The sequence below is a fragment of the Asparagus officinalis genome, chromosome 5 (assembly GCF_001876935.1).
Source record: "Asparagus officinalis chromosome 5, Aspof.V1, whole genome shotgun sequence".
In the NCBI taxonomy this organism is placed as follows: Eukaryota; Viridiplantae; Streptophyta; class Magnoliopsida; order Asparagales; family Asparagaceae; genus Asparagus; species Asparagus officinalis.
In genome coordinates this window covers 77,775,462-77,785,196 of record NC_033798.1, presented here as the reverse complement: position 1 = coordinate 77,785,196, position 9,735 = coordinate 77,775,462, and positions in this window count along the sequence as shown.

The window sequence follows — 9,735 nt, the reverse complement described above, 5'->3', positions numbered from 1 at the left end:
GAGAAAGGTTCGTTGGTATGAAGAAGTCGAAGCCACCAACGAAGATCTCGCCCCGTTTGATGCCAAAGTCGCATCGGGTGAGATTCCTCCAATTCCCAACCAGGGAGATCTGCTCTGGCCAACCCTTCTGCCGCAGAGGGCGTGGTGACTCTCTTGAAGAGAGCCCGCCAAAGGCAACGTCAACGCCTTGCGAAACAATTTGCAAAGGCCATGGAGTCTGTTGACGGGATTCGCTACAACGCGGATCTGAAGAACAAGAGAGGCAAACAGCCTCAACAACAGATGAACGGCGCCTCTTCCAAGCCGCCAATAATGGAATAGGTCCGTGTCAAACGGAATCGTTCAACACTGGAAGAACGTATCCGCAAACGCCGCGCACTATCAGCGCAGGCGCGGGCTCAAGCCGAAGAAGCCCGTAGAAAGCTGCAAAAAGAGGTGGCCAAGAAGCCGCCATCAACCCGCAAAGCTTGGAAACCGAAGTCTGAAGCGGCGATTCGGACTAAGGAGCAACAACTGCAGCCTACGAAAGTTCAACCCCCGGCGAATCAACCAAAGTCGTCGATAATCCCAATAGCTTCTCCGGGAGATCATGCAGAATCATCCCAAAGGAAGAAGCCAGTTTTGGAGCGCCTCGGTCTACTTCCTGATGGACGATGCAAAGCTCCTGTTCAAGATCGTTTGGGCCCGATGAAGAAGCCCAGAACGACTCAACACACTGGGGGTCGCCGTCACCTCCAACATGACAAAGAAATCAGAGCAGCTACGCGCACCAATTTGCGCATTGAAGTCCAGGAGCCTGCCGAGAACTCACACCCACAAAGGCATGTTTCGAGGCGTGTAACTTTTGAAAGCCCAAAGAAGGCAGTTCACCCTCAGAAGGAAACGTTATCGTCTGATGATGATTGCGTTATACCTGAGAAATCGTGCCAACACACGATAGGTTGCTCCGACTTTCAAACGGAAGAGCTGTACTATCGTGCTGGGGGTACGAGTAAAACCAGGAAAAGGAGTCCCCGAAGACTGGAAACTCAATGTCCCTGTTCCAAACTCATTCGGGCAGTATTGTATGAGTGCAACTGCATCAAGGCGGTCCCTGAAAGAGTTTCGGTTTGCGAAAGACTCAGTGCCGAAACGCCAGAACCAAGACCTAGGCGTTTCCGACGAAGAAGAAGAGTAGTCGAAGACGGAGAATTTCCGAGGGTCACCGCCAATATGACCAGCAAAAGGGCATCGACACGGGATAATCCCGAGTCGATTCCGCCAGTACCCCGGTATTTAACCCGTCTGCAGTCTGGAGCCATTACACGAGGAACTTATGGTAGGGTTCGGACAAGACTACCTTCAGAAGATGAAGAATCTGATGCTGGCTCCGCGGTTGCATCAGATAATACCGTATCCAATGAAGGACAACCCTGCGAGTCATTCATGATAAGTGCGGAACAAGTGGCCAAGATGCTTGAGGAGGCCCTGGCTAAACAACAGGAGACCTTCAGGTTCGAAATGCAGATGGCCATGCAGAACATGAGAGAAATGCATGAGCAACAAATTCAGGCACTGACGAACCAGCAAGGCGAACCAAGCCGCCGTAACCAGGTCGTTCAGGAAGAGGAGCACACGGATACGGATGAAGCTCACAATGCCAATAATCCTCCCGTCAATGCAGGGGGTGGTAATGAGGATGCTAGTCGTAATGCCACACTTCCGCCTCAGAATCGTGCTAACGAAAACACAGGTGAAAGTCTAAAGATCAAAAACCTCGAGAACAAGATCAATACGTTGATTTCTGCTCAAGAGGTGAAGAAGACGGGCATCCCTTGTCCATACCCACGAGAATGTGAATTAATCCCCTATCCGGCGAAGTTCAGTCTGATTAACTTCACGCCGTTTGATGGGAAGGGTTCACCCACTCAGCATTTAATTTACTTCAAATCGCACCTGGTTGTTATCTCTGGTAATGAGCCTCTGATGGTACGGTCCTTCGTTGGCACTCTTCGCGGAGCCGCCTTCGATTGGTATCGTCGCCTCAAGCCAGGAAGCGTGAACAGATGGGACGACATAGAGACTAAGTTCCTCGCTAACTTCTTCGACGACGACACCGAAATATCCATCGGAACGTTGCTTGATGAAAAACAAAAAGACGGGGAGTTGGTCGACGCCTTCGTCAAAAGGTTCCGGAACAAGGCGATGAATTGTCGGGACCCGATCACTGAAGAGTTCATTCTCCAGACCTGCCACAACAATCTTTTGTTGGACGTGTTGGAAGCAATGGGAACAGCTCCGTCTGACACTTGGAAAGACTTGAAGGTGCGCGGTGAACAAGCCGAACGCTTCCTCCGAAGGAAGAAGGCCGAGAAGAACCTACCGACGGCTAATCCTCTGAACTCAAACTTCGCCTCTCGTGGTAAGGGCAAAGCACCTGCAGCTACTGGTGGTGCGAATCAAACGTCACAACAGCAATCCCGAAGGCAGCAAAAGACTTCGGACCCGAGACTCTAAAAAGAGTATTCCTTTAAGGACGAAGACGTTCCAGCCATCTTCGAATCCCTCCTTGAAAATAATAAGATCAAGCTACCACCTATCGCAAATCAGGAGGAAGATGACAATGACAACACTACGGACCCAAAGTACTGTGCATACCACAGGAGGGTCGTTCATCCCACCAAGGAGTGCTTTGCTCTTAAGAATAGCATCCAAACCTTGGTTGAAGCCGGTGTCATAACGCTGAGATAAGCCAAATAAGAACGTTAAGACTCCAAAGAGTATACGAGTATAAACTGTTTCTCAATCCTCCAACAAGTGCATGAGGTTAAACTGCTTCCTTACATACTCCAACAGGTATATGAGTCTAAACTGTTTCCTTTCTTTCACGGGAAGTTCCTGGAGAATACCATGCTTGATATTCTTAAGGATAACCCGGACACCCAACTGAGTACAATACCATACCCAGTTTTGCAAAGAAAGCTGGGGGTGGATGATTCATGTAACGGGAAGTTCCCAAAAGAAATCCATATAGTGTATTCTTAGAAATAATCCGGTCACCAAGGCAAGATGATGAATAAGAAACTCCCATTCAAATTCTCACCGCGTCTGTGCACTCAACACTCTCCCCCTCTCGATTCCCCCAATGAACGAGAGGTCCACAAATCGAGCAATCAAACCTTCCTACAGTTAGGATCATCTCAAACCTCCCGATTGGTCAAACCTTCCTACACTTTGGACCACAGCCAAAATCCCCTCTCGATTCCTCCAATGAACGAGAGGTCCACTTTCAAATCGAGTGATCAAACCTTCCTACAGTTAGGGTCATCTCAAACTCCTGCTTGGTCAAACCTTCCTACAGTTAGGACCAAAACCATAAATTCACTCTCGATAAACGAGAAATTCATCTTTAGTTCGGTAATCAAACCTTCCGACAGTTAGGGTTATCTGAATCTTTTTGATTCTCGGAGTAGAGATCCCACTCTTAGTTTCACCTTTCTGGATTCTGGGGGTGGAGATCCCACCTCGAGTCTCATTTCCAACTGAAGATAGAATATAAAATTCTTCTTCTTCAGTGTCGGGAGATAGAATATAAAATTCTTCCTCTCCCATCTCGGGTTCGTCTTTGCCCCAAGAGAAGACACCAACCTTTTCCAAAAAATTTGTCAATTTAGGATTCATCTTAGGAAGTTTATCCCGAATCCTAAGCAGGGATATCAATTTAGGATTCATTCTAGGAAGTTTATCCCGAATCCTAAGCAGGGATAAGTCTGCGCCTAACACGCGCTGCCGGTTTAGTCTTTTTCCGTAGAAAAAGACACCAGAGTTCGGTTCTGGGGTATTCTATCCTGAAACCTAAGCAGGGATAAGTCTGCGCCTAACCCGCGTTGCCGGTTAGTTCTTAACCGTTAAAAAGAACACCCGTTCACATATTTAACATTATGGCAGGTTGTTGTTAATAACACCAAAATCCATGCCTTACACGTATGGGGAATTTCATCCTGAATCCTAGGGATAAGTCAACGTCTAATACACGTTGCCGGGTAGCCTATTCCCGTAACAATGGCGAAGTCTATGTATTCAACATCATAGCACAAAGTCTAAGAGAATTCACTCTCTTAGCACAGCGTTACAATCCGCATGCTAGCCCGATTCAAACGGTAGTCGGTAAAGGCTAATCAAATCCGTTGAAGGCTGGGGGTTAGCCAAAAATCCTAAAGTCAACGCCTAACACGCGTCGCCGGGTAGTCTATTCTCGTGAGAAAGACGAAGTCTACGTATTCAATATCGTAGCACTAAGAGCGTTAACTCTCTTAGCACAACGTCACATGCGGAACGGATTTAGATAATCCGCATGCTAGCCCGACTCAAACGGTAGTCGGTAAAGGCTCATCAAACCCGTTGATGGCTGAGTGTTTGCCAAAAATCCTATAAATATGAGAGTCACTGACGCATCAGCTTCATTAGTTGGTCTCGTGAATTGAGCATCCAATAACATTCGAAACCCTAGGGTCAACGCCGGTCAACGCGTAACCCTAGGTCAACGCCAGTCAACGCGTTGCGATCAAAAAGTCAACGTACGACGTTCAAAACCCTAAGGTCAACTCCGGACAACGCGTAACCCTAGGTCAATGCCAGTCAAGCGTTGCGATCAAAAAGTTAACGTACGACGTTCAAAACCCTAAGGTCAACGCCAGTCAACGCGTAACCCTAGGTCAACGCCGATCAAATGTGTTGCAATCAATACTCTGAAAAGTATACGAGTATAAACTGCTTCTTAATACTCCAATAAGGTATACGAGTATAAACTATTCCCTATTTTTGGTTGAGAAGTTTCTGGAGAATATTTTTCTAAAAATATTCTTAAGGATAACTCAACAACACTTCGCCGGACAACGCGTCGCATATATGGACTCAACGCCAACAATCGATGGTCAGTTCTATGTTGAAACAACAAGAACGAGCTAAAGATCAGAAAATCAGGAATCGACTTCAAGTTCAGAATTCCGACAACGGTCAGACAATAAATGCAGCACCGGAACCCTTACAGACATTCGACGAAGCACCGAATAGCCTGAAGGATTGAAGGAATCAAGAACAGAAGCCATTCCAAAGTCCCGTTACACCGACTGAAGGTTGGGACGATCATATCCAAAGTATTCCAGACTCTTCTATAAAAGAACGAGACTGAAATACTTTGGAGGGGGTATCTGTAGGCATATAAAATTGCTTATAGGTCCCTTAGCTCAGCTCGGCACAAACCGACAAACCAACGAGGCAACGAGATTGACTAATCGCACGCAAGCAACGGAATACGTCCATTCGCGTGCGGGATCAAGCCAAGTGTTCGAAGAGTCAACGAGTCATCCAACCGAGAGCGGACTCGGACGAATCACGATCGAATCATCAAGCCAACGATTCGGGGAGTCAACGAGTCATTCAACCATAGAACGGATTCGAACTCGAACACCGAAGTGGATTTACTGCCATATCGGGATCCAGACTGCCATATCAGAGTCCAGATCAGCGACGAAACTCAGACAAAGCGTAAAACCGAACAACGGACACAACACCTGGAGGACTCGGCCAAAACCGAGCCACCTCTAGGTGGCCGGCCAGATCTGTGCCCGAACACAGATCTGAGTGCCTATAAATAGAGGGGCATGGCTCATTTGTGAGTGGTTGGAATTTTTGGAGGCGAAGCTCTGCTGGATTGAAGGCTCGGAACTAAAAAAGATTGAAGCTTTGGGACTTTGAGGACTTGCTCTTCCAGATCCGGTGCTCGGCGATCGTCAACGCCAAATAAGGCAAGAGTTCGAGAGGAACCGGATCCCATATCTACGTAGTCATCATCCGGATCAAAGCTTGGCATTTGATCCTGAGAACTAAAGGCTACTATTTCCTTGGCGAAATAGTACCCTCGGCTATTATTTCCTTGGAGAAATAATACCCGTCATACTGCATAGATCCGACCGGATCTAGATCACGCGGTGGTCCACGGATAAACCCCGGCGCAGGCGAAGAACCCACAAAGCGAGTGACCGCAAAACAGGAGCTCGTGATTTGTTCGACAAATAAGGAAAGAATTGTAATTTTCTTTTTCTTTTGATCTCGTTGTAACCGGATCTTATAAAAAGACCGGATCTTTGTAATCGATAAACTATTACAAGAGTGTGCAATGGAATCAATGAAGAACACAATTTTTCCCGCGAACATTATTGTTGAAACTGTGTCGTTTCAGAGTTGAAATTGTATCGTTTTTGAGCAATGTAAACGTGTGATGACATGTAATATGTGTTGTTTGATCAATTGATGACGTGTAAGATGTGTTGCTTGATCAATTATTCACCTCGACGAGAGGTTGTCGCTCAATTTTCTAGCTTTAGGAAAAGTATAGCTCTTTATAGAAATGTATAGCACCTTATTGATAAAGTATAGCACATTATGACAAAGTATAGCACTTTATGGCAATAGTATAGCACATTATTGATAAAGTATAGCATTTTATGGTTTTTGGAATTTCTTCAACGTAGTGGGATAAACCAAATCAGTTTTTTTTTGGAGCAATGCGAACACTTGATGACGTGTAAGATGTGTTGCTTGATCAATTATTCACCTCGACGAGAGGTTGTCGCTCAATTTTCTATCTTTAGGAAAAGTATAGCTCTTTATAGAAATGTATAGCACCTTATTGATAAAGTATAGCACATTATGGCAAAGTATAGCACTTTATGAAAATAGTATAGCACCTTATTAATAAAGTATAGCACTTTATGATTTCTGGAATTTCTGCAACGTAGTGGGATAAACCAAATCAGTTTTTTTTCGGCGCAATGCGAACACTTGATGACGTGTAAAATGTGTTGCTTGATCAATTATTCACATCGACGAGAGGTCGTCGCTCAATTTTTCAGCTTTAGGAAAAGTATAGCTCTTTATAAAAATGTATAGCACCTTATTGATAAAGTATAGCACATTATGATAAAGTATAGCACTTTATGGCAATAATATAGCACCTTATTGATAAAGTATAGCATTTTATGGTTTCTGGAATTTCTTCAACGTAGTGGGATAAACCAAATCAGTTTTTTTCGGAGCAATGCGAACACTTGATGACATGTAAGATGTGTTGCTTGATCAATTATTCACCTCGACGAGAGGTTGTCGCTCAATTTCTATCTTTAGGGCCTGTTTGGATTTGTAGGGGGTGAAGGGAAGTTAAGGGAAACTGAGTGAAGGGAAGGGAAGGGAAGGGAAGGGAATTCCCTTCCCCTTGGTTACACCCCAATTTGGGGGGTAACAATTTTATACTATTAGGGGTGAATCAAGGGGAACTAGGGTGAATTAACTTCTTCTCCTAAGTGTTCCCAAACAAGGTGAATGGAGGTGAATGGTTCCCCTAACTTCCCTTCACCCTCATTCCCCTCAATCCAAACAAGCCCTTAGGAAAAATATAGCTCTTTATAGAAATGTATAGCGCCTTATTGATAAAGTATAGCACCTTATGACAAAGTATAGCACTTTATGACAATAGTATAGCACCTTATTGATAAAGTGTAGCACTTTATGATTTTTGGAATTTCTGCATCGTAGTGGGATAAACCAATTCAGTTTTTTTCGGCGCAATGCGAACACTTGATGACGTGTAAAATGTGTTGCTTGATCAATTATTCACATCGACGAGAGGTCGTCGCTCAATTTTTCATCTTTAGGAAAAGTATAGCTCTTTATAGAAATGTATAGCACCTTATTGATAAAGTATAGCACCTTATGGTAAAGTATAGCACTTTATGGCAATAGTATAGCACCTTATTGATAAAGTATAGCACTTTATAGTATAGCATAAAGTATAGAAATTCCAGAAATCATAAAGTGCTATACTTTATCAATAAGTGTATAGCACTTTATGAAAAATTGCACACTCTTGTAATAGTTTATAAAAATTGTGTTCTTCATTGATTCCATTGCACACTCTTGTAATAGTTTATAAAGTATAGCACTTTATGATTTCTGGAATTTCTATACTTTATGCTATACTATAAAGTGCTATACTTTATCAATAAGGTGCTATACTATTGCCATAAAGTGCTATACTTTACCATAAGGTGCTATACTTTATCAATAAGGTGCTATACATTTCTATAAAGAGCTATACTTTTCCTAAAGCTAGAAAATTGAGCGACAACCTCTCGTCGAGGTGAATAATTGATCAAGCAACACATCTTACACGTCATCAAGTGTTCGTATTGCTCCAAAAAAACTGATTTGGTTTATCCCACTACGTTGAAGAAATTCCAGAAACCATAATATGCTATACTTTATCAATAAGGTGCTATACTATTGTCATAAAGTGCTATACTTTGTCATAATGTGCTATATTTTATCAATAAGGTGCTATACATTTCTATAAAGAGCTATACTTTTTCTAAAGCTGAAAAATTGAGCGACGACCTCTCGTCGATGTGAATAATTGATCAAGCAACACATTTTACACATCATCAAGTGTTCGCATTGCGCCGAAAAAAACTGATTTGGTTTATCCCACTACGTTGCAGAAATTCCAGAAATTATAAAGTACTATACTTTATCAATAAGGTGTTATACTATTGCCATAAAGTGCTATACTTTGCCATAATGTGCTATACTTTATCAATAAGGTGTTATACATTTCTATAAAGAGCTATACTTTTCCTAAAGCTGAAAAATTGAGCGACGACCTCTCGTTGAGGTGAAGAATTGATCAAGCAACACATCTTACACATCATCAATTGATCAAACAACACATCTTACATGTCACCACACGTTTGCGTTGCTCAAAAACGTTACAATTTTAACTCTGAAACGACACAGTTTTAACAATAAGAACATAGTTACATCGTGAAACAACAATTACACATCACCACTACAAAAGATTATCACAATATGTAACACTTTACTATAAAGAGTTGCACTTTTCCAAAATCTGAAAAATTGATTACAAGCTCACATGACATACATCAGAGAACACTAAGCGTAAATTCAACGAACATGTGGTGGGCGACGACAAGTGCTTCAGAGTCTTGTCTGCCTCCATGTCGGCGAACTGGGGGGAGTCGATGTCGAAACCGTTGGTGGGCTGTTCATTCGATTCGAGGTTGACAGTGGTGGGTGACGTGGCGGCGAGGGGAGATAAAGGGCAGCAGAGGGAGAGGTTGATGGGTTTGAGGGAGGAGGGGAAGTGAAGGAAGGGGAGAGGAGGAGGTTGGTGGTGGTCATTGAAGGAGAAGAGGAAGGAAGAAGAGAGCTTGTGTAGTGAATTTGAGGGTAAATACAGTAATAATGGGTGTATTATACATATTGGGTTTAGAAATAAGTGGGGTGGGATACAATATTAATGTTTGGAAAAGTTAATGGGTTTTTAAATAAGTGGGGGTAAAACTTTGGGTTAAAAAAGAAAAACCCCTTGTTTTTTTCATAGTCACATACGCAGCAAGGTGAAATATGAACATTTTGAATGCTACTCCAACAGATAGCTATATTTTTCAAACTTTCACACGCTTCGAGCTCCAACCTACTCTCTTCCCCTCAGAGTCAACTCCCTCCCTCCCCAGTCCCCCCCACCTTAACCACAAAACCCTCCATGGGTTCGCCCCCTGAGACCCAAGACCTCATCGAAAGGCCGCGACCCGATACCGGTCCAGAGCCCACGGAGCCATCCAAACTCAGCGTTCTTCTCGAGCCCTTGGAATGGATCAGGATGCTGTGCAGGGAGCTGGG